The sequence below is a fragment of the Rutidosis leptorrhynchoides genome, chromosome 2 (assembly GCF_046630445.1).
Source record: "Rutidosis leptorrhynchoides isolate AG116_Rl617_1_P2 chromosome 2, CSIRO_AGI_Rlap_v1, whole genome shotgun sequence".
Taxonomy (NCBI): Eukaryota; Viridiplantae; Streptophyta; class Magnoliopsida; order Asterales; family Asteraceae; genus Rutidosis; species Rutidosis leptorrhynchoides.
In genome coordinates this window covers 273,027,723-273,055,352 of record NC_092334.1, presented here as the reverse complement: position 1 = coordinate 273,055,352, position 27,630 = coordinate 273,027,723, and positions in this window count along the sequence as shown.

Sequence of the window (27,630 nt, the reverse complement as noted above, 5' to 3'; positions counted from 1 at the left end):
ATAATGTATAAGGAATATATATATATATATATAGTTTAAATTTATTTTGTAAGAAACAATAACGCACAATTGTCATTTGATCAATAATAAGTAAATTAAAATCAAACTTATATCATTTTAAAATAAACGATGATCCGAAAGTGAGTTATTTAAGTTATAGGCTTATTAAAAGTATATTTAGTATATAATTATTTAATTTTTACATTTTTTTTATTCACCCATAAATGAGAGGGACAGTTGAGATAATTTTATTTATTAAATTAATGAACGAATTTGATACCATGATGACCTAAATAAATAAAGATACTTAAATTAAAATTTTGGGATTTTTCCGAACACTTTTATTCGCCCTTGATTTCAAATAGTGCACGCTACACGGGCAGGGAAAGTGTCGGCAATGTATAGTGTTAGATATTTAGTTTTGAACACGTTTACATTTCTTTCTCTCTTGTTATTATTATTAAATTATTATTATTATCTTTATATATTTACATAACTACATTTTGGGTGAACAACTTAGATACTTCATTGAACCCACTCTCATTTACTGTTCGTTTTTTCTTCTTCAAAATCACCATAACCATCGAGCCTCTATTTGCTATGTTCATGTTTCTCTTGCTCGACATCATTCATCACCATAACTAGAATTATCTTCACCATCGTGTAACCGGGAACCACTCAATCTCAAACCACCATCATGATCACAGGCCTGATGCTTATTTTTATTTTTCTCTATTTTGGTACATCATCGAGCTGCTGCAATACTCATCAACCCACCACCCTTAAAACATCCACCACAAAAACCACCATAAACCCGTCTGTTTATTTTTTTTTGGAAACCAACTAATTAACCACCCCCAAATAACTACCATCTTCAACCTTAAACCCGCCATTTTTTTGCTGCACGTATATAATTGTGAGAATGATAGCAAGTAAAAGGTTGTTAGCGAATTTCAAGGTGTTAGATAAAAGCTACGTTTATACATTGATTCATTCGGTACATGATACATGCAAGTATATAGTTCAAGTAAAGTGCCCTAATAACTAACAAAGGGCCAAGCCAATACAGATAGATGGGTCGAATATATATGAAGCCTAACATCTGTCAAGAAATAAAATAAGGGTGGAGGACTCCTTGGGGTTGCTTGGTCACGACACACACAGCAAAAAGAAGTGGGACATGCTCACAAGTTGGAAGTTTTAGTCAAATTGATGTATTGAATATATATATATGTATCTAAAGTTGTTATAAGTGGGACTAGTACAACATAAATGGCCAACCAGTGGGGTAAAGGTAACATGAGATATCATCACCTATTTAGTTATATATTTCTTTTATGTATGTAACATGATGAATGGTGTTAACACCTATTTCCTTATGAGGTAAGGCTTAGTATGTCAACAAGAGACTAGAAGTGATCTAGCTTTTTGGAGGGCGGAGTGTTGCCGATTGATTTTTACCCTCGGGAAATAATCCCTGCAGACCCGGTACACAAGTGTAGAAATTTGTGGGGTGGCTTAATCAATCTGTCGTCCGTAGAGCGTAAGAGTGCTAGCCGGATGACTTCTTGTGAGAGAAAGTAGAGAGAGAAAGAGAAGTGAAGTCTCAGCTCTCAAAGTTGTCAGAATATCTGAACTTGTGTAAAATGACGACCCAAGGGGTCTATTTATAGTGTCAGATCTACCAGATTTGTTTGGGGACACGTGTCAAATGATGATACGTTCTGTTACATGTACTCCGAAATTTATGCTAAATGCGGCACTCTCCGGCCAGGGCTTATGCGCTAGGCGGCCTTCAAGGCTTACGCATGACGGAGCAGCCTATACAGCGGAGAACGCTGGACGGGCAATCTCCACAAAACTGTTATTTCCAGCCTTCCTGATGCTATTTTTATGCAACTATTATGCCTTTTATGTGTGTATACGATAGGATACACCATTAAGTCCCCCCAGTTTAAGGACTTAAGCATTTGAAAAATGATTAAGTTGTTAAACTTTTGATAACGCATGCCAAACCAGCCTGTTCATTGCCCACTTGCATCGGGGAAAACATTTTAGGCATTAAATGCAGACGAATTTTACTGACACTGTTATGATTGTCTTCTTACAGCTGAGATCATCCACGCACCTCCAGTTGTAAAAAGTATTATTTCGTACCCTCCGTTTAAACTCGCCCATACACGTGTCTCAATCATGACCATAAAAATTGCACCGATGAACCCTTATAAAAACCGTCATAACCCTGTTACCATCACTTTTTTACCTTTGCCAAGATCCAAAAAGCATATTCTCCCAAATCTTCATCGCCTACTTCAATCTTCAACTTTTTAAGGTTTACCGTCTTCCAAGGTCAGTACACTTCATCTTACTGCTATTTTCTTCTTGTTGATATCTATTACTGTATTATCATGGCTTCTTCACGGAGTACTGGCCAAGAACACGCCAAGCCTTCTTCATCAAATACTGCTAACATTCCAGAAGTTAGCACGATGGCTTCATCATTGACTAGTGAATATTTAGATGGATTAAAGATTGCCTTTCGCCATCTCAATCAATACAACCCTGTTCTTCCCACTATCGGACAAACTTCCGACAATCCTCCTGAGGGAAAAATTACTTTATACGCTTTACAAATTACCCACGACAACCTCCGTGTTCCCCTTACTAACTTTCTTCTTCGCCTTCTTAGATATTACGGGGCCTGTCTTAGTCAGATACATCCCCATGGTCTTCAAAAAATCATCCTTTTTGAAATGTACTGCAATGCTATTAATATAAAGCCTCGCATTAATGTTTTTATCTCTTTGTTTAGAATCCGCACAATTAGCGATTGCTGGCTTACTATTGATAGTAAGAAAAATAATCATTTTGTTGGTCTAAATAGAGTTTCAAACTTGAAGGACTGGAAAAGTCCATTTTTCTTTGTTGATGAAACTGTTATTCCGGAGGAATACTCCGTTGTCCGGGAGTGGGGTGCTATTGATGCTGGCATAGGAAAGAGTGTTAAAATTTCTCCCGCAGAACAGCGGATAGTAAATAGCTTGAAAGGACTCCGTATTCCACCCAGATCATATGAAAGGTATGAGGGAATCCTTGTGCTGTGCAAAGTGAGCCAAGAATGGCCAAGCAATTCTGTGCCAGTACTTCGTGAGAAAAAATAGGGTAGGATGTGATATGATCATCCTATTATATATATAGATTTTTGTCTACCGTTTGTCATGTGTACTTATATTGCTTTTAATATGTAATCTTTGTAGGCAACTCCGTGATGCAGGTCCGCTCTGCTCTTTTATCCCCTGATCTTGATGATGATGTGGAGGTCACTGCTCGTGACAAAACTGTTGAAGAGCTTGAGGCGGAGAGAGTTGCAGCTGAAGCTAAAGCTGTTGCTGATGCTGAAAAGGGGAAAGAAATTGCTGTGAGCAGCTCAGACAGCGAATCCGGGTCTGATCATACAGACACTGAGCGGACAACGGATGATACCACCACCGCCGATCAGCAAACATCGGCATCAGTTGACATTACGGGTGAAACCAACCCTACTCCTCCTCCAATCCAAAAGACAAGAAAGAAAAGCATAGGCTCTAAAAGGGTGAAGAGTACTGAGGAGGGCAAAAAGCAAAAACGTAGGAGAAGTATGTCCATTCTGCTCTCTTTTGAAAATGCACATGTTTTTGCTTATAACTGTTATGTTTGTTCATAATACTAATTTGTTTTTCTTAGTAATTTTAGCAGAGTCGGATGATAGCCAAGGGAAGGCTACGGAGGGCGGTGACCGGAGGCCGGAGAGGAATCTTGAAGGAGAGAACGGCCTGAAAATGCCTAACCCAAACTTTGCCCCCTTCGATGAATCTGAATTTCATGAAGATATGCCGGAAGGCAACTCTGCTTATGATTCTCCTCTTCCTAATATCCTAATCCTGCTGTCACCTCCTCCAATGTTCAAGAGCCAACTCTTCCTGCTCATGTAAGGGCTTTGCAAGCCATCATTGCAAACCCCGCCACTAAAGATAAAGAATTTGCAACTCTTATTCAGGTATGAACGATAAGACCCTCTGCATATATATTCTTGTAATTTATTGATGTGAGCTGTTTGAAATAACGCATAAAATTTTATTGATGTACAGGGTTGTGTTATCCTTGAGCTGAAACCCCAATTCTCTGCTCTTCGTTCTCATCAACTCAGGGAATCAACTATGGCAGCTCATGTACTGCTAACCAACCACCTGGACTCTGTGCTGCAACTGCAGGAACATCAAGAGTCTATTCTTGCCTTTGCTCGTAAAGACATAGCTGAAAGTGCAAATGCTCGTAAAAGAGCTGCTGATGCTGAGCGTGCCTTAAATGATGCGCAGAAAATAATAAAGGCTAAAGAAGTTGAGTTAAAAAGTGCTTAAGATGTTGCTGCTGTTCTGCAAGGGGAAAAGGATGCTGAGCAGGTGAAAGTGGGTGAGCTGGAGAAACAGCTGAATGCAGAGAGAGAGAAGTCTGCTGAGCTACTCCGGAGGGCGGAGAAAGGCGAGGGCAATTTTGCTGAGCTTAAGAAAGGTGTGCCAAGTCTGATAGCTAAGGTGCTTGGATCCAGTCTTGTAGGGAATCCCTACAATGATTATGTTGATGCTGCCTGCGCCCATGCTATTGCCGATGTGACCGGCAAGCTGTTCAAATGCCTTGCTCCCAACCAAACTCCTTCTGCTGCCATTGCCAAACTTATGCCTCCTGGTACTCAAGAAAAAGTTGATGAGGCCAAGAACAAATTGATAAATCAGAAGATAAATGTTTATGATGAAGTATGCAGCAAAGAAGACTCTTCTGCTCAAGATGTGCTTGGCGTGCAGTTTAATTGATCTTTGTAAAAATTTCAAACAATGTTTTGTAATAAATTTCTTACTGACTTTAACATTATATATATACTGACTTTATTGCGATGACTATGTGTGCTTATATGCTTGTTGCAAACATTTTTATGCTTAACGCTTTAAAACCAATCAATTATGCACCTGAGCGTAAAATTTCTATACACAATTGTACAGTGTATAATTTGAGCAAATCATTTTGAAAAGTGCATAAGGTAGCTCATATGTAAATGCCTTGCAGTATCAAGAATACGATGTCTGATTACGCCTTCCATCATAAAATTAATGAGGAAGAATTATGAAGTGTTTTAGAAGAATGACTATAAATCAATAAACTCTCCGTCTTATGCCTTCTGTCATAAAGTATATGAGGAAGAATTGCTAATTATTTTGCCTTCATACATAAAATATATAACTTCGTTCTGTGAAGTAATTTTTTATAATGTTTGTCATGACAAGTATCTGAGTTTTGTATCATGCCTCGGTGCATTCTAGTAAAACTTTAACGTTTTCTAGCCGATCCCTTGTGCCTTTACTGGCCGGCACAAAAGCTTCCGCCATCGGAGGTATTTAAAAATATGATCCTTCTGTGGGCAGGTTATAAATGTAATGTTTTACATATGTCACGGGCAGCACTTTGTTTAAGAAAAATATAAAATTATTGTTCAGTACTGTGCAGTACATAAACGATTGATGACGACTTTCAGGTGGATCAATCCTAATTAGTACGTCATGAATGTTTAATGTATGCAATTGCTAATGTATGCACTGCAAAATAACCACAATGGTTCACAGTAAGTTTGATAAACACTGCTTCATCATATAATTCGAAATGTGTTCTTCAAATGCCAAATAGGCATGAGTACAACGATTGTAAAAGACTGCTTTTATTGAAATGCTAAATGAAACTGCTCTTTATTGAAAAGATAAACACTGTTCTTGATAACTTGTTGACAAATTGCTTCTTCATATGCCGGGCACCCAGCGCTGTCCGGCCTTCACACTTGCTTACGGAATGAAAAACTCCTGAACTTCTTCCTCGCTGAATAACCTATCACGCCTTCTCTGATTCATTCTGCCTTCTGGCCTATTTGCAAACGTTGATCTTTCCCTTATTGGCTGCACATACTGTGAATGTATGGCTGCGACTCCATTTGGAGTGGGGAACCTGACCTCTGCATGGGCCGTCGATGTTATTGCTCCAAACTTAGCCAAAGTTGTTCTTCCAAAAAGGACATTAAAACGAGAATTGCCATCTATGATTGTGAAATCAATTGTTTCCATTCTCAAAAATGGGAATGTGCCCATAACAACTTCCAAACGAATCTGCCCCATAGCATTTATCGGTGCTCCTGTTAGTCCAGAAATTTTCAACCTCGTTTGTCTAGCTCTGCTCTGCATATGCCTTGGAAAAGTTCTCAAACAATGCCAGTAGATGATGTCAGCTTCACTTCATGTATCTGTGTAGATACAATTTACAAACTTATTTGCTATCTCTGCTGAAATGATCACTGGTTGGACGAATAATGCCCAATTCTGAATTGGCTGAAAGATAATTGGGGCATATCTTCAGCTGTCCAAATTGGTGTTTGATGATTCACCTTCTTCATAATGACCATCATTAATCCAAACCATCCTGATTACAACTTCTGGAGTTGTATCACGCTCTGTGATCCATTCTCCGTACTGCAGTTGGTTCCGATTATCTCTTCTGCCATGCTGATCTCTTCTGTTCTCTCCACGGCGTCCTCTGCTACCATCATTCCTTTGGCACGCAAATTTCCTGCGAGGATCATTCCTCCTGTACTGTTTGCCAGGCAACAAATGATTCAGTTCTCCTACCTTGATTTTCGCTATAATTTCTCTAATCAAAGATTTACAATTGTCCGTATCATGGCCCCAAGCCTCATGGAAATCGCACCACAACTCACTCTTTGGACCCTCCCTTTCTTCCATAGGTGCTGGAGCATTGAAAGTGGTCCGAATTGGTTCAGTGAAGAGGATCTCTTTCGGAGTTTTGGTAAGCGCCATAATCAATGGGTGCCTTTCTATTAGCTTTCTGTTGTGGTGAAAATCATTAGGGTGATTGTTTCCTCTCCATCCTCTATTTGAATTGTCATTCCTTCTCTGATTTCTGTCAAAATACCGTCCTCCGTTGTGCGACTTGCTACTACTGCCAGTATCAAACTTGTTCAACCCACGCTCACCAGCTCGAACATGCCTCTGTGCAACCTCCAAAGCTTGATGTAATGTTTTTGGCAAGTCATATCGTAATGCATGAACAAGTGCACTAAACCGTCGCTGGTCCAAACAGAAAATGAAACCAGATACAAGCTGTGATTCTGGACAATCAGGAATCTTCTATGCTTCAAGTGTATAACGCTTCATAAAATTGCTCAAAGATTCGTTATGATGCATTGTGATCTCGTGTGCATCAAGATGTGTCAGAGTACAGCTCCGTAGATTTTGGTATTGCATCACAAATTTTGCTCTCAAATCAAGAAAACTGGTAATACTCCTTGGCGGCAAACTAGCAAACCATTCGCGTGCCATTTTCTGCAATACCATAGGAAACATATGGCACGCAGTTTCATCCTCCCAATGCTGCAACCTCATAACACCTTCAAACATAGTCAGAAAATCTTCCGGATCCGTTGTGTCATCATAAACTCCAATTGCTGGTATAGCAAGATTTCTGGGCAATGGATAATTAGCAATTCGATCAATGAAACACTGCATTGATTCTGCCATCGCTGGTGGCTTGGTGGCTTGTTCTCCAGTAATGAGGGCAAAAAAGTTATCCACAGCCACAGCACGGACTGCGGGCTGTGCTAAGCGTTGCTTGTATTTTGCTAGAGCTGTCTGCTTAAGAATGTCATTTAAAAGCAACACTGCCTGCTTTTCTGACATGAACTCATCTTTGTCAATTTCATCATCAGAGTCATTATTATCACAACTCAGGTCATTATCATCCCCAGAATCATCAATAAGACTACCCAGCTTGTCAAGTAGCCTGGATAACTTGTACTTTGATATAGATTGCCTTTTCATTATCTGCTTGTCTTTGCCATCCGCCATCCGCCGAAAAGGTATAAATGACGGACATCGCCGTGGTTGCATCAATGGTCGTCGCTCTGGATTAGTAACAAAATTTGGAAGTCTTTCTTCACTTTTAGCTGTCGCTTCTTCGATTACTGGCCTTTTCTCCGAATTAGTTGCCAAATGTTTAAGCCTTTCTGTAGTTTCAGCAACTGTTTCTTCAATCGTACCATCTAGTGGTGAAATATGTACATCTTCAACAGTGACCATGTCGTCTGTTGATGGATTGTTGACTGCTTCAAGTGCAAATGGAGCTTCAGCTGCTTTCGTTCCTTTTCCGTTTCGTGTGTTCTTTGCATTAGTAGATGGCGCCATTGTTAACACCTATTTCCTTATGAGGTAAGGCTTAGTATGTCAACAAGAGACTAGAAGTGATCTAGCTTTTAGGAGGGCGGAGTATTGCCGATTGATTTTTACCCTCGGGAAATAATCCCTGCAGACCCGGTACACAAGTGTAGAAACTTGTGGGGTGGCTTAATCAATCTGTCATCCGTAGAGTGTAAGAGTGCTAGTCGGATGACTTCTAGTGAGAGAAATTAGAGAGAGAAAGAGAAGTGAAGTCTCAGCTCTCAAAGTTGTCAGAATATCTGAACTTGTGTAAAATGACGACCCAAGGGGTCTATTTATAGTGTCAGATCTACCAAATTTGTTTGGGGACACGTGTCAAATGATGATACGTTCTGTTACATGTGCTCCAAAATTTATGCTAAATGAGGCGCTTTCCTGCCAGGGCTTATGCGCTAGGCGGCCTTCAGGGCTTACGCATGACGGAGCAGCCTGTACAGCGAAGAACGCTGGACGGACAATCTCCCCAAAACTGTTGTTTCCAGCCTTCCTGATGCTATTTTCATGCAACTATTATGCCTTTTATGTGTGTATACGATAGGATACACCATTAAATGGTGAATAAGAAGAAAAGGACCGAACCATTTAAGGTGATTTTGGGCCGAGTGTTTCTATATGTTTCAGTTGGGCCGAGAAATCAAATTGTGGAATTGGGCTGCCATGTTTTCCTAGTTTGGACCGTTGGCACCATTTCTTTTCTTCTTGCTCGAGTTAAAGGCTGCTGTAGCAGCTGTCATTAGTCGAAGAGGTACAGCGACGAAGAATAAGGAGAGTGAGATACGAAAATAGAGATGAAAGAAGATCGATGATATACAATACCGTGATAGCCGTATGATAATTGGTTGATGACGTTGAGAATGAACTTGATGATAATAGATTTGATTTAAGAACGTTGATGAAAACGACTATAATTAAATATGATGTTATGAAGATAATACTAGTAAGATGAATGAATGATGATAAGTGATATCGAATTAATTGAAGAAGATGAGGAAATTGAAACCAAATAAAACAAGTATATATTCGATTAGTATATTTAAAGAAATGAATAGATGGAGGGATGGTTAATATTATTGACGGGTTAGCAGGATGTCGCCCCGGACTTGGGCATTTTTTTTTTGGACTACTTCAGGAGGTAGTTTAATTAATACTCACTTTTATTATTATTATTATTATTATTATTATTATTATTATTATTATTATTATTATTATTATTATTATTATTATTATTATTATTATTAATATTAAAAGTAACATTATTATTAAAGTTATCATTATAATTAAAAATTATCATTTTTATCAAAAGTATCATCAAAAGTACCATATTATTAAAAGTATTAGTATTGTTATTATTAGTATTAACATTACTTTTATTTTTAACATGGTTATTATTATTATTTAGTATTATCATTATTATTGTTTTTACAACAAATAAATATTATGCATATAAAATTTTACTTATAATAATATTACATATAATAAACATATTTTTCTATAAACATTCATATATAACAAATGATGTATTTTTAATATAATATTAATCATATATAAATATTAATATAACTATATAAATATTAGTCATTATTAGAGATACATATAAATTAAATATATATAATATATAATTTAAGATATAATAAATTTGTTCGATTACCGTTTTATGTGTTAATATATATATAAATGATATAGGTTCATGAATCCAAGGCCAACACTACACTTGTTAAATGTCGTCATATGTATTTTTACTACAAAATACAGTATGGTGAGTTTCATTTGCTCCCTTTTTAATTGCTTTTGCAATATATATTTCTGGGCTGAGAATACATGCGCTGTTTTATAAATGTTTTACGAAATAGGCACAAGTACTAAAACCAATTCTATGTGGGTTTAAACCAGAAATATACCCTTAGCTTGGTAACATTAAACTACTTGTCTATGTATGGTAGGCGCGAATCCTAAAGATAGATCTATTGGGCCTGACAAACCCCATCCTGAGTATGTGATGCTTTAGTACTTCGAGGTTATTTTAAACACACCTGATCTGGTGTACTTCAGAGGGTAAAACATGAACGTTAAGGCTTGTTACCAGGTGCCTACAACTTATAGAATACTTTTATACACTTGCGAGTGTACATATATTTATAAACGGAAAACTTGTGGTCTATTAATATATTGAAATGATTGTTATGATAAACCTATGAACTCACCAACCTTTTGGTTGACACTTTTAAGCATGTTTATTCTCAGGTACGAATTAAGTCTTCCGCTGTGCATTTTCTCATTTTAAGGACATTACTTGGAGTCGATCATCGCAATGGGACCAAATGTTGATGACTTCGTCTAGGTGGATTAGGACGGGTTGTTACAGGTGGTATCAGAGCGGTGGTTTTAGCGAACCAGGTCTTGCATCAGTGTGTCTAACTAATAGTCGTTATGATGCATTAGTGAGTCCAGACTTCGACTGTGTCTGCATGTCAAAAGTTTTGCTTATCATTCCGTGTCGAAAATTTCCTGCTTATCATTTTTAGGGAATCACATGCTTATCATACTTAATCTAGACATATCTTACTGCCTGGATTGCATGAATAGTGTATAGACATAATTCATGTCTTAGCGTATCTGCTAATTCATATCTTAGCATATCTGTTACTGTAAACATTGCCTAACATATTCCGTAGATTCCTCCGTAACTTATGGGATTTTAGTATTATATATGCATATGTAAATTATGTATTGCAGGGTACTAATCTACATCCTATAATCTATCTCTTATCGAAAATCCTTCATCTGATCGTACGAGATGAATCCCTCAACTAGTTCGAATTCCTTGGATTCCGACAGCTATTCTAATATGGAGTTTCACCTAAGCTCCGAAAGTAGTGTCACCAGAATGAATCAACCAATCATCCATACCCACTTCATCTGATGGGTTCGTTGTCGACTTAATCAATGGAGACACGTAGAAGGCGATCCCTTCCACTAACCGAATTCACCTTTTGATGAAGAACCTGAGGCACTTACCGGCGAACCTGTTCGTAACACCATTTTCAGCCTCAGTTATAGAGTAGTTCGACATGATTATATTCTATCCACAATTCTGAACCTTATTCACCCGCTCGTTTTAACCGACAATCATCCCAGAATAATAGAAGAAGTCAACGAATTTCGCGCTCAAGTAATCAATTGGGAGAATATGGTGCAAAATTTACCAGCTTCAGCAACATCACCGGCACCAACAGTACCATCAGTACAACACCAGTACCATCAACAATCCATGACTCAACATCTCATTCTGTACCTCGAGCATAATCTTCATTTTACACTTTGTTCTACATCGATTAATTTTCGTTCTATGAATCGTTCTATATCATTTATCTTCACGGAACATGGCGATTATGTAATCTTTAAAGTCTTAGAGATTAGCTATTCTAGCTCAAACCGAAAAGAAAATGAGATTAATATCATATTAATTCATTAAATCCATGATTAAATCAGAAGAAAATATATATGTAAGTATATTTTCATAAAGATTGTAATTAAAAATTCTTTACAAACTGTTAATGTTGAAAATATTTTAACGGTGTTAACACCTATTTCATTATGAGGTAAGGCTTAGTATGTCAACAAGAGACTAGAAGTGATCTAGCTTTTAGGAGGGCGGAGTATTGCCGATTGATTTTTACCCTCGGGAAATAATCCCTGCAGACCCGGTACACAAGTGTAGAAACTTGTGGGGTGGCTTAATCAATCTGTCATCCGTAGAGTGTAAGAGTGCTAGTCGGATGACTTCTAGTGAGAGAAATTAGAGAGAGAAAGAGAAGTGAAGTCTCAGCTCTCAAAGTTGTTAGAATATCTGAACTTGTGTAAAATGACGACCCAAGGGGTCTATTTATAGTGTCAGATCTACCAGATTTGTTTGGGGACACGTGTCAAATGATGATACGTTCTGTTACATGTGCTCCAAAATTTATGCTAAATGAGGCGCTTTCCTGCCAGGGCTTATGCGCTAGGCGGCCTTCAGGGCTTACGCATGACGGAGCAGCCTGTACAGCGGAGAACGCTGGACGGACAATCTCCACAAAACTGTTGTTTCCAGCCTTCCTGATGCTATTTTCATGCAACAATTATGCCTTTTATGTGTGTATACGATAGGATACACCATTAAGTCCCCCCAGTTTAAGGACTTAAGCATTTGAAAAATGATTAAGTTGTTAAACTTTTGATAACGCATGCCAAACCAGCCTGTTCATTGCCCACTTGCATCGGGGAAAACATTTTAGGCATTAAATGCAGATGAATTTTACTGACACTGTTATGATTGTCTTCTTACGGCTGAGATCATCCATGCGCCTCCAGTTGTAAAAAGTATTATCTTGCACCCTTCGTTTAAACTCACCCATACACGTGTCTCAATCATGACCATAAAAATTGCACCGATGAACCCTTATAAAAACCGTCATAACCCTGTTACCATCACTTTTTTACCTTTGCCAAGATCCAAAAAGCATATTTCTCCCAAATCTTCATCGCGTTCTTCAATCTTCAACTTTTTAAGGTTTACCTTCTTCCAAGGTCAGTACACTTCATCTTACTGCTATTTTCTTCTTGTTGATATCTGTTACTGTATTATCATGGCTTCTTCACGGAGTACTGGCCAAGAACACGCCAAGCCTTCTTCATCAAATACTGCTAACATTCCAGAAGTTAGCACGATGGCTTCATCATTGACTAGTGAATATTTAGATGGATTAAAGATTGCCTTTCACCATCTCAATCAATACAACCCTGTTCTTCCCACCATCGGACAAACTGCTGACAACCCTCCTGAGGGGAAAATTACTTTTTACGCTTTCCAAATTACCCACGGCAATCTCCGTGTTCCCCTTACTAACTTTCTTCTTCGCCTTCTTAGATATTACGGGGCCTGTCTTAGTCAGATACATCCCCATGGTCTTCAAAAAATCATCCTTTTTGAAATGTACTGCAATGCTATTAATATAAAGCCTCGCATTAATGTTTTTATCTTTTTTTTTAGAATCTGCACGATTAGTGATTGCTGGCTTACTATTGATAGTAAGAAAAATAATCATTTTGTTGGTCTAAATAGAGTTTCAAACTTGAAGGACTGGAAAAGTCCATTTTTCTTTGTTGATGAAACTGTTATTCCGGAAGAATACTCCGTTGTCCGGGAGTGGGGTGCTATTGATGCTGGCATAGGAAAGGGTGTTAAAATTTCTCCCGCAGAACAGCGGATAGTAAATAGCTTGAAAGGACTCCGTATTCCACCCAGATCATACAAAAGGTATGAGGGAATCCTTGTGCTGTGCAAAGTGCGCCAAGAATGGCCAAGCAATTCTGTGCCAGTACTTCGTGAGAAAAAATAGGGTAGGATGTGATATGATCATCCTATTATATATATAGATTTTTGTCTATTGTTTGTCATGTGTACTTATATTGCTATTAATATGTAATCTTTGCAGGCAACTCCGTGATGCAGGTCCGCTCTGCTCTTTTATCCCCTGATCTTGATGATGATGTGGAGGTCACTGCTCGTGACAAAACTGTTGAAGAGCTTGAGGCGAAGAGAGTTACAGCTGAAGCTAAAGCTGCTGCTGATGCTGAAAAGGGGAAAGAAATTGCTGTGAGCAGCTCAGACAGCGAATCCGGGTCTGATCATACAGACACTGAGCGGACAACGGATGACACCACCATCGCCGATCAGCAAACATCGGCATCAATTGACATCACGGGTGAAACCAACCCTACTCCTCCTCCAACCCAAAAGACAAGAAAGAAGAGCATAGGCTCTAAAAGGGTGAAGAGTACTGAGGAGGGCAAAAAGCAAAAACGTAGGAGAAGTATGTCCATTCTGCTCTCTTTTGAAAATGCACATGTTTTTGCTTATAACTGTTATGTTTGTTCATAATACTAATTTGTTTTTGTTAGTAATTTTAGCTGAGTCGGATGATAGCCAAGGGAAGGCTATGGAGGGCGGTGACCGGAGGCCGGAGAGGAATCTTGAAAGTGAAGGAGAGAAGGGCCTGAAAATGTCTGACCCAAACTTTGCCCCCTTCGATGAATCTGAATTTCATGAAGATAGGCCTGAAGGCAACTCTGCTTATGATTCTCCTCTTCCTAATATCACTAATCCTGCTGTCACCTCCTCCAATGTTCAAGAGCCAACTCTTCCTGCTCATGTGAGGGCTTTTCAAGCCATCATTGCAAACCCCGCCACTAAAGATAAAGAATTTGCAACTCTTATTCAGGTAGGAATGATAAGACCCTCTGCATATATATGCTTGTAATTTATTGATGTGAGCTGTTTGAAATAACTCATAAAATTTTATTAATGTACAGGGTTGTGTTATCCCTGAGCTGAAACCCCAATTCTCTGCTCTCCATTCTCATCAACTCAGGGAATCAACTATGGCAGCTCATGTACTGCTAACCAACCACCTGGACTCTGTGCTGCAACTGCAGGAACATCAAGAGTCTATTCTTGCCTTTGCTCGTAAAGACATAGCTGAAAGTGCAAATGCTCGTAAAAGAGCTGCTGATGCTGAGCGTGCCTTAAATGATGCGCAGAAAATAATAAAGGCTAAAGAAGTTGAGTTAAAAAGTGCTCAAGATGTTGCTGCTATTCTGCAAGGGGAAAAGGATGCTGAGCAGGTGAAAGTGGGTGAGCTGGAGAAACAGCTGAGTGCAGAGAGAGAGAAGTCTGCTGAGCTACTCCGGAGGGCGGAGAAAGGCGAGGGCAATTTTGCTGAGCTTAATAAAGGTGTGCCAGGTCTGATAGCTAAGGTGCTTGGATCCAGTCTTGTAGGGAATCCCTACAATGATTATGTTGATGCTGCATGCGCCCATGCTATTGCTGATGTGACCGGCAAGCTGTTCAAACGCCTTGCTCCCAACCAAACTCCTTCTGCTGCCATTGCCAAACTTATGCCTCCTGGTACTCAAGAAAAAGTTGATGAGGCCAAGAACAAATTGATAAATCTGAAGATAAATGTTTATGATGAAGTATGCAGCAAATAAGACTCTTCTGCTCAAGATGTGCTTGGCGTGCAGTTTAATTGATCTTTGTAAAAATTTCAAACAATGTTTTGTAATAAATTTCTTACTGACTTTAACATTATATATATACTGACTTTATTGTGATGACTATGTGTGCTTATATGCTTGTTGCAAATATTTTTATGCTTAACGCTTTAAAACCAATCAATTATGCACCTGAGCATAAAATTTCTATACACAATTGTACAGTGTATAATTTGAGCAAATCATTTTGAAAAGTGCATAAGGTAACTCATATGTAAATGCCTTGCAGTATCAAGAATACGATGTCTGATTACACCTTCCATCATAAAATTAATGAGGAAGAATTATGAAGTGTTTTAGAAGAATGACTATAAATCAATAAACTCTCTGTCTTACGCCTTCCGTCATAAAGTATATGAGGAAGAATTGCTAATTATTTTGCCTTCATACATAAAATATATAACTTCGTTCTGTGAAGTAATTTTTTATAATGTTTGTCATGACAAGTATATGAGTTTTGTATCATGCCTCGGTGCGTTCTAGTAAAACTTAAACGTTTTCTAGCCGATCCCTTGTGCCTTTACTGGCCGGCACAAAAGCTTCCGCCATCGGAGGTATTTAAAAATACGATCCTTCTGTGGGCAGGTTATAAATGTAATGTTTTACATTTGTCACGGGGCAGCACTTTGTTTAAGAAAAATATAAAATTATTGTTCAGTACTGTGCAGTACATAAACGATTGATGACGACTTTTAGGTGGATCAAGCCTAATTAGTACGTCATGAATGTTTAATGTATGCAATTGCTAATGTATGCATTGCAAAATAACCACAATGGTTCACAGTAAGTTCGATAAATGCTACTTCATCATATAATTCGAAATGTGTTCTTCAAATGCCAAATAGGCATGAGTACAACGATTGTAAAAGACTGCTTTTATTGAAATGCTAAATGAAACTGCTCTTTATTGAAAAGATAAACACTGTTCTTGATAACTTGTTGACAAATTGCTTCTTCATATGCCGGGTGCCCAGTGCTGTCCGGCCTTCACACTTGCTTACCGAATGAAAAACTCTTGAACTTCTTCCTCGCTGAATAACCTATCACGCCTTCTCTGATTCATTCTGCCTTCTGGCCCATTTGCAAACGTTGATCTTTCCCTTGTTGGCTGCACATACTGTGAATGTATGGCTGCGACTCCATTTGGAGTGGGGAACCTGACCTCTGCATGGGCCGTCGATGTTATTGCTCCAAACTTAGCCAAAGCTGTTCTTCCAAAAAGGACATTAAAACGAGAATTGCCATCTATGATTGTGAAATCAATTGTTTCCGTTCTCAACAATGGGAATGTGCCCATAACAACTTCTAAACGAATCTGCCCCATAGAATTTATTGGTGCTCCTGTTAGTCCAGAAATTTTCAACCTCGTTTGCCTAGCTCTACTCTGCACATGCCTTGGAAAAGTTCTCAAATAATGCCAGTAGATGATGTCAGCTTCACTTCCTGTATCTGTGTAGATAATATTTACAAACTTATTTGCTATCTCTGCTGAAATGATCACTGGTTGGACAGATAACGCCCAATTCTGAATTGGCTGAAAGATAATTGGGGCATATCTCCAGCTGTCCAAATTGCTGTTTGATGATTCACCTTCTTCATAATGACCATCATTAATCCAAACCATCCTGATTACAACTTCTGGAGTTGTCTCACGCTCTGTGATCCGTTCTCCGTACTGCGGTTGGTTTCGATTATCTCTTCCGCCATGCTGATCTCTTCTGTTCTCTCCACTGCGTCCTCTGCTACCATCATTCCTTTGCCACGCAAATTTCCTGCGAGGATCATTCCTCCTGTACTGTTTGCCAGGCAACAAATGATTCAGTGTTCCTGCCTTGATTTTCGCTATAATTTCTCTCATCAAAGATTTACAATTGTCCGTATCATGACCCCAAGCCTCATGGAAATCACACCAAAACTCACTCTTTAGACCCTCCCTCTCTTCCATAGGTGCTGGAGCATTGAAAGTGGTCCGAATTGGTTCAGTGAAAAGGATCTCTTTCGGCGTTTTGGTAAGTGCCATTATCAACGGGTGCCTTTCTATTGGCTTTCTGTTGTGGTGAAAATCATTAGGGTGATTGATTCCTCTCCATCCTCCATTTGAATTGTCATTCCTTCTCTGATTTCTGTCAAAATACCGTCCTCCGTTGTGCGGCTTGCTACTACTGCCAGTATCAAACTTATTCAACCCACGCTCACCAGCTCGAACATGCCTCTGTGCAACCTCCAAAGCTTGATGCAATGTTTTTGGCAAGTCATACCGTAATGCATGAACAAGTGCACTAAACCGTCGCTGGTCCAAACAGAAAATGAAACCAGATACAAGCTGTGATTCTGGACAATCAGGAATCTTCTGTGCTTCAAGTGTATAACACTTCATAAAATTGCTCAAAGATTCGTTATGATGCATTGTGATCTCGTGTGCATCAAGATGTGTCAGAGTACAGCTCCGTAGATTTTGATATTGCATCACAAATTTTGCTCTCAAATCAAGAAAACTGGTAATACTCCTTGGCGGCAAACTAGCAAACCATCTTTATCACAAATTTTGCTCTCAAGATGTGTCAGAGCTGTCTGCTTAAGAATGTCATTTAAAAGCAACACTGCCTGCTTTTCTGACATGAACTCATCTTTATCAATTTCATCATCAGAGTCATTATTATCACAACTCAGGTCATTATCATCCCCAGAATCATCAATAAGACTGCCCAGCTTGTTAAGTAGCCTGGATAACTTGTACTTTGATATAGATTGCCTTTTCACTATCTGCTTGTCTTTGCCATCTGTCATCCGCCGAAAAGGTATAAATGACGAACATCGCCGTGGTTGCATCAATGGTCGTCGCTCTGGATTAGTAACAAAATTTGGAAGTCTTTCTGCACTTTTAGCTGTCGCTTCTTCGATTACTGGCCTTTTCTCCGAATTAGTTGCCAAATGTTTAAGCCTCTCTGTAGTTTCAGCAACTGTTTCTTCAATCGTACCATCTAGTGGTGAAATAGGTACATCTTCAACAGTGACCATGTCGTCAGTTGATGGATGATTGACTGCTTCAAGTACAAATGGAGCTTCAGCTGCTTTCGTTCCTTTTCCGTTTTGTGTGTTCTTTGCATTAGTGGATGGCGCCATTGTTAACACCTATTTCCTTATGAGGTAAGGCTTAGTATGTCAACAAGAGACTAGAAGTGATCTAGCTTTTAGGAGGGCAGAGTATTGCCGATTGATTTTTACCCTCGGGAAATAATCCCTGCAGACCCGGTACACAAGTGTAGAAACTTGTGAGGTGGCTTAATCAATCTGTCGTCCGTAGAGTGTAAGAGTGCTAGCCGGATGACTTCTAGTGAGAGAAAGTAGAGAGAGAAAGAGAAGTGAAGTCTCAGCTCTCAAAGTTGTCAGAATATCTGAACTTGTGTAAAATGACGACCCAAGGGGTCTATTTATAGTGTCAGATCTACCAGATTTGTTTGGGGACACGTGTCAAATGATGATACGTTCTGTTACATGTGCTCTAAAATTTATGCTAAATGAGGCGCTTTCTGGCCAGGGCTTATGCGCTAGGCGGCCTTCAGGGCTTACGCATGACGGAGCAGCCTGTACAGCGGAGAATGCTGGACGGACAATCTCTACAAAACTGTTGTTTCCAGCCTTCCTGATGCTATTTTCATGCAACTATTATGCCTTTTATGTGTGTATACGATAGGATACACAATTAAACGGGTAGGTAATACCCGAGGAATATTTAGATTTCACATTTAGCAACGTGCGAAACACGTTTAGCAACGGTTGTTTGTTGTTGGCATTGCAAAACATCTCAAACAACACAATTTTATTAATTGCGTTTGGGTGAAGCTGCGCCATGGCAATCTAGTATTACTCACAAACACTGCGGAAGAATTGATTAAGCGGGAATCGTAGGTTGCCCTGAGAGATGGCAGCCTCGTAAACGGAAATCATCCCCTTAGGGGGGGGGGGTGTCGGCTCGTTGTTCTGCTGCAGGTGCGGTAGGAACAAACTGTGCAAGTGGGGGGTACCACTCCTGTAGGGTGTGAAGTTTCGCTTCCATCATATAGGAAACGAAACCTCCAGGTGTATGCATCAATGAAGAGGATGCCATTTTTTGTAAGAAAAATAAAATGGATGTTGAATTGAAGAAATTAGACGATGAATTGATTAATTGCAAGGAACGAGTCTGATCAAATGAATATGATTGAACGCGTAATTGAGAGAGAAAGCATAAAGTTTTTATGCGGGTTATCCAGCTATTTATAATTTGAATTAGGGCAAGCAAGTTGAAAAGGTAATGATTACATTTAAACGGGTAAAATTACTGCAATGAGTAAACGATAATTATCTAGCCGTTACAGCGTATTGATTTGACGGGATTGCAAAAGTTACCGTTATGCCTATGCGTTAAACGTAATAAACTCAACGGTGATAAATGGTTGGTAAAAATTATAAAATATTAACTGCGAAAATTTTGAAGGAGCACTTCTTTATTTTTAGAGTTTATCATGGTACATTTGCTTCGCGAAATGTATCATAATAAACTGGGGGGGACTTGATCATATACATAGTATTGTATATGTATATTTTATTTGCTAAAAGCCTAAAGCAGATTTACGCGAATTATAATCCAAAGTTATGAAGTGTTCGCTGAAAATAAGTATAGCAGCTATATTTTCGCACAAATAAAGGACTGCGGTTTAATCCGATAAGTTTCCACGAATAGTTAAGTAATTCGCAGACCGCGGATATCTCGAATACTATAAATAGGGAGCTTGGCCTCTCATTTATGGGTTGTTGATTCTCTGCTATTTGCCTACGCCTTTGTGATTTCCACTTGTGACCTTGCCCAAGGGATTTTTACATCGCGCAAAGGTGAATTAATCTAGTTAACAATCAAGACCGGGTCGGGGTGGTTGATCACTTGATAGTTAAAGTGAAAGACGATCATCGGGGCCCAAAACAATCATCAAACACTCCATCCTCCATCATAATCTTATTGCACTCAATCCGTAATTAAGTAACATCATTAATTACGGATTGATCAATTTTGATCATATACATAGTATTGTATATGTATATTTTATTTGCTAAAAGCCTAAAGCAGATTTACGCGAATTATAATGCAAAGTTATGAAGTGTTCGCTGAAAATAAGTATAGCAGCTATATTTCCGCACAAATAAAGGATTGCGGTTTAATCCGCTGAGTTTTCGCGGATAGTTAAGTAATTCGCAGACCGCGGATATCTCGAATACTATAAATAGGGAGCTTGGCCTCTCATTTATGGGTTGTTGATTCTCTGCCATTTGCCTATGCCTTTGTGATTTCCACTTGTGACCTTGCCCAAGGGATTTTTACATCGCGCAAAGGTGAATTAAGCTAGTTAACAATCAAGACCGTAATTAATTATTTATACAAATTATTTATACAAAAGATTTCCATCATAATCTTATTGCACTCAATCCATAATTAAGTAACATCATTAATTACGGATTGATCAGTTTATACGTTATTTATACCTATAATTCACTCAACATTTTTGTTGACAGTTTACTCGCATGTTTTCTCAGGTACTTGATTATTTGGCTTCCGCTGTGCTTGAGAGTCTGCATGCATGTTGGCAGATTTTAATTAAACATTTAAACTTGCATTCTACTTTTGGTTATATTACTTTGTGGGTGTTTTGTTGACTTGGTTTTTGGTCAACTTTAGTTATTTGCATATGTTGAGTTTTTCTAAACTTACATATTTTGGTAGATTTCCTTTATAGGAAATCATTTTAAAATAAAAATGCAATGTTATTTATTAAAGTCATTTAGAGTTATGATCAAGTTATGTGACCAAATGACGGAGCCGATAAGGGTACTTAACGGGCCGTTATATAACACGTGTGTGTGGCTGTTCTAGAATGTTAGCTGTCCAAGGAAGATTCTCATCTATCATTGGCTGCTTTTTATCATGGGAGGAGCACTAAAAATTGGCAGACTTTGTCAGATTGTGTCCTTTATTCCTATAGGATAATTTGTAATTGTTTGTCCTTTTGTCTCGATTTTCTTTTTATGTTTTTGTCTTATCTAGAAAGTAGCTGTTATGCTTCTCCTATAAATAGAGAGCTCTTGTATTTGGAAAACTCAGTTGATGAATAAATGAAAGTTTGATAGGGTTTATCTATTTACAAAATCTCTGTGTCTTTACGAATCTTCGATTCTGGTGGCTAAGAGTGGTTTCTTTATCAGTTTTTGTGGTGTTACTTCATCAAACATTGTGCTTAACACGTGTGTGCTTTTAAATAAACTGATCAGGTCATGTGCTTAACACGTGTGTGGCTGTTCTAGAAGAATGTTAGTTGTCCAAGGAAGATTCCCATTTATCATTGGATGCTTTTATCATGGGAAAGAGCACTAACAAATGGCAGGCTTTTTGCAGATTGTGTCCTTTATTCTTATTGGCTAATTTGTATTTGTTTGTCCCTTTTTGTCTCCATTTCCTTTTTATGTTTTTGTTTTATTTAGAAAATAGCTGTTAAGCTTCTACTATAAATAGAGAGCTCTTGTAATTGTAAAACTTGGTTGATGATTGAATGAAAAGTTTGATAGAGCTTATCTATTTACAAAATCTCTGTGTTTTTACGAATCTTTGATTCCGGTGGCTAAGAGTGGTTTCTTTATCAGTGTTTGTGGTGTTATTTTATCAAATATTGTGGTGAAATCCAAATCTTCATATATGATATTATAGTTGTGGTGGAATCTTTATCAGCTGTAGTTGAAGATTTGGAGTGTTTCTAGATCTCTAATTGTGGTGGTATCTTTATCAATTAAGGGTTTAGATTCTCTATCCTTTGTGTTCTTATTTCAGAGTTTTATACTCTGTTTTGGGGTTGTTGTTGTTACAATTTAGGGGTTTGTGTTCAGATCTGTTTAAGTGAAGAAAGCTTGTTTTAAATTGCGTTTTTAAAGTCATAATTATGCATCAAAGTGGTATCAGAGCTTAGGTTGTTCAATCGAAGCTTTCTTATCATTTTTTTTGTGTTGTTTCAGTTCATACTCTGTTTTAGAGCTGTTAAGCTTTATTTCAGAACTGGGTTTCTATTAGTTGCTGAAGGTCTATTTCAGATCTGATATTTGAAATGGCTGATATTCTAAGGAATATGACTCTTGAAGTAGCTCATAATCTTAGAAGAGATAGAGCTATTGAAGCTCTACAACATCAGATGGAAAGAATGGTTAACTTGTTGGAAGAGGGTGTTCCAAGAAGAAATAGAATTAGATCTGAAAATGGAGATACAACTATTGTGTCTTCTAATACTGAATCTGAGGATAGTAGCCATGGATCTACTGATGGATCTCATGCTTCTTCACAAAGAAGAAGAAGGCATAGGAAAAAACCTGATGATTTGAAAGATATCAAGATAGATCCACCTGATTTTGAAGGGTCCTCTAATCCTGAAGATTACTTTGAATGGGTTCAGGCCATGGATAGAATTATGAAGGTTAAAGGCTATGATGATAAAAAGGCCTTTAAAGTTGTTGTAATCAGATTAAAGAAGTATGCTTCAATGTGGTATGATAATCTAAAAAAAGAAAGGCAATATGAAGGGAAGAAAACAATCAAAACCTGGTCCAAGTTAAAAGAGTGTATGCAAAAGAGGTTTGTTCCTCAAGCTTACAAGTAAGAGCTGTATATCCAGATGAATACACTCAAGCAAGGTAGCATGAATGTTGTTGATTACATCAGAGAGTTTGAGCAGCTCAAGATTCGTACAAATGTTAAAGAAGCTGAAGAACACACTATAGCAAGATTTGTTGGAGGCTTAAATGCTTCTATTGCTGATCAAGTTGAAATGCAGCCTCTATGGACTTTTGAGAGTGCTTGCAAGCTGGCTATTCAAGTAGAGAAACAAGCAAAGAAGAAAATTAATTTTAAGTCTTATTCCAAGCCAGCTGTGCTGCCTATGAAGGGTCAATCATCTATGATGCCTAGGCATAACGAGGCAGCATCCAAAGTATCTAAAGGCAAAGAGCAGGTTGTAGCTGGTCCTAAAGATGATAGGAGGAAATGCTTCAAGTGCCATGGATTTGGGTATTTTCAAGCTCAATGTCCTAACCAGCGTGCTCTTACACTAAAGGAGATTGAAGATTTGGAAGGGGGTTTTGAAACAGAACCAGCATATGATGAATCTAATAGTGAAGAGTTTGTTGCTGCTAATATTGGAGAGTTTCTAATGATTCGAAGAGTAATGCACTCAACTGAAACTATTGAAGATAAGAGCCAGCGTGAAAACATCTTTCATTCAAGATGCACAGTTAAAGGCAAAGTGTGCAGCCTGATTGTTGATAGGGGCAGCTGTGCAAATGCAGCATCTACTCACATGGTGGAAAAACTTGAGCTGGTTACAAAGAAGCATCTTCATCCATACAAACTTCAATGGCTTAACCAAGGCAGTGAGGTAAAGGTTACTCGCCAAGTTACTGTTCCATTTTCTATTGGTACTGTTTATCAAGATGAGATTACTTGTGATGTTATTCCTATGGATGCTTGTCATTTGCTGCTTGGTAGACCTTGGATATTTGATAAGTATGTCTATCATAAAGGACACCAAAATACTTATTCAATGTATGTGAATGGAAAGAAGATCACCCTCACTTCTTTAAAGCCTAGTGAAATACCTAGAGCTGATCCTACTATTAAGAATGATAAAACTTTGTTTATGACTCAAGCTGAAGTTGATACTGAGTTAAAGGGTGGTGCTGGTGCTTATTTATTGCTGATGGTTGAAAGTGATGAGTTGAACCAGCATGATGAAATACCAGCTAGGTTAAAGCCATTGTTATTTGAATTTGCTGATGTGTTTCCTACTGAGTTACCTACTGGTTTGCCACCAATCAGGGGTATTGAACATCAAATTGATCTTATACCTGGATCTGTTCTTCCTAACAAGGTAGCTTATCGATGTTCTCCTCATGAAGCAAAAGAATTAGAAAAGCAAGTTATTGAGCTGGTTGCAAAGGGGTATGTTAGAACCAGCATGAGTCCTTGTTTAGTTCCAGCTTTGCTGGTTCCAAAGAAAGATGGTTCTATGAGAATGTGTGTAGACAGCAGGGCTATTAACAACATCACCATCAAGTATAGGTATCCCATACCTAGATTAGATGATATGCTAGATGAGCTACATGGTTCTTATGTATTATCCAAAGTTGATCTTAGAAGTGGGTATCATCATGTCATAACCCGACCTTAACCATAAGGACGAATACAATAACATATGAATTCATCGCGAGGTATTGACCTCTATATGCGACATTTTTCAAAAACTGCATTCGTTTTTACAATACAAACCATAGCTTTTATTACAAATACAAGGTTTAAACAACTTAATAATGATTATCGTTTAGCGATAATCTTAGACTTACAAACATTACATGTGATAATAATAATACGACTTCCAACATATTTTACATTACAAATCCTCCGATATGCAGTTTTATTTTTGACACAAATATGCATACTCAAGATCTTGCTTAAATTCAACATGTTGCAGCGGAAGCTTTTAGTTATCACCTGAGAATAAACATGCTTAAAATGTCAACATAAAGTTGGTGAGATATAGGTTTAATGCCGACAGCGTTATAAATATAGACCACAAGATTTCATATATAAACGTTTTAATAAAAATATTCTAAGTTGTTGAGCACTTGATAACCATACTTAACATTTAATCAACGTCGCATATTCCCTTTATTATGAAATCTTACTACACCGTACCAAGTGTAGTTACCGAAACGAAGTACTGTGCAACCGTTGAATACTGGTCGTCCAGTCCGGTTGGGGTTGTCAGGCCCGATAGATCTATCAACAGGATTCGCGTTTACAATACCTCATGTAAATAATAGTTACCAAGTTACAGGGAAGTATGCCAGTGGTACAACTCAACGTAGAATATATATTTTTAATCACTTGTGTCCATAACGTAAATCATAAAATGCATGTATTCTCATCCCGAAATATTTAGAGTTTAAAAGTGGGAATATATACTCACTTTTGCCTTGAAGGTATTTATCACGACTTGGTCTCCGATAGATATCACAAACCTAACCATATATATAATATATCAACATATTTTCTTTTCAAGTAATCGTTACATATATATATATATATATATATATATATATATATATATATATATATATATATATATATATATATATATATATATATATATATATATATATATATATATATATATATATATATATACTTTTAATACTTTTAATATTTTCTTAGTCCGTAGTTAGCAGTCCGATGTTAGTGGTCCACAATTAGTTGCTTAAATAAAATAAATAAAGACCCCATCGTATTCGTATTGATCAGAATTAATCTCGACCCATGGTACCATGTTGTCAAGTGACGTGTTGCGTACATAAAGTACCGTGTTGTCAAATGACGTGTTGCGTACAATCATGAGGTCTTATGATTAATCTTCTCGTGTTGTTTACGGGTGGTCTTAAAATATATAAAATCAAATTATAAGTAAATATATATGAAATATCATATTAATTAGAAAATATATGATTAATTTAATTTTTCTCCAAATATTTTCGTAGCTAAACTAGCTTCGGATACCCGATCTTGTTTTAGTCGTAGTTTCTTCATTACAACTCCGTTTTTGTTGGTTCAACTTGCCACTTCCTTGGATCGAGTCAAATTTTAAGAATATGAACTGATAATACCTTAGTTTGTATTCGAAATCACAGGTTATAGATCAAACTTTGGTGAAACTTATGAAAGTGATCATTTTCCATCATAAAAACAACATTTAATGATCATTTTTCTAAAAATACTTACACTTTGAGTTAAACCATGAAATTTTTATGTGTTAACATATTCATAAGAAATATCATTTTCCAGAACATGAACTTTCAATTCAAAGTTCAAGATAGTTTTTATTTATCCAACCCAAAACAACCCCCGGTTGCACTCCGACGACGTAGATTCAGTTTTTAAGGTGTTCTCTGTAAAACCAAGTTATATCTTGTTAAGTTAGCATATCATTATGATATATTACAGGTCTTGAAGTGTTTTAAAAGTCAAGTTAGAAGGATCTATTTAGTTTGCGAACAAGTTTGAAATCATTCAAACTATGTTGTTGTTGTTAAAATTTTATACCACAAAATAAGATAGCTATATGAATATGAATTGAATAAGATTATGAATAAGGTTACTACCTCAAGTTACTTGGACAAAGTTACTGTAAGAGATGAGAAAAATCCTAGAATCAAAAGAGTGGTGGAGTTGGATTGAAAGGTTGGAAGTAAACTTGTTTACTTGAAAGGATTTTTGAAGTGTTCTTGAATGGATTTTCTTATGATGATTAAGGGTTGTTTTCGAAGCTAGATCTTCATGGTTATTTACTGAGATTGTGAAGAACACTTAAAGTTCCTAAGAGTGTGTTTTTGGTTAGAGAAAATGTGTAGTAAAAATAAAAATGGAATGGAGTATAAATGGTGGTGAAAAGATGTATAAATTTGTAATATTGTGCAAAAGTCTTGTAATATGCCAAATTGATTAATCATGCATGCTAAGATCCAAAATTGGCTGACTCATGGCTGCTAATAAAGTGATTGTGATGTGTATATACCAATAGTAAATACGTATAGAAGCTGGGTATGATACAGGTACATATACCCTAGATATACGTATAAAAATTTTGAGAAAACGGAACGAGGATTCAAATATTGCTATCTTTTGTAAATATACTTATATTGTTTTATGTATATAAATCCTTTAAAAGTGATAAAATACATATCTATACGATACATGTATAAGTATTATAAGTTTTAAGTATTTAAGTCGAAGAACGTCACATATAGTTATCGTTTTGAAAACTTAAGTTAGTAGTCTCAAAATATACTTATAACTCATTGTTATTAGTACACAATGAGATGTTAAAACATTCTTAGATCATGTTAAATATATAAAAATACATATATATACACAAACGTATAATTATCATATGTTATATAGTTCGTGATATCATCGGTCAAATTGGACGGTCAAACGTTGTGTAAAACTCTTTTCAAAAACACAAGTCTCAACAATTTAGATTGCTTATCATGTTGGTAAGGTTTAATTTATGTAAATATTAATCTTATAAGTGTAAAAAGATCGGAAAAATCCGGGTCGTTACAGTACCTACCCGTTAAATAAATTTCGTCCCGAAATTTTAAAGTTGTACCTATT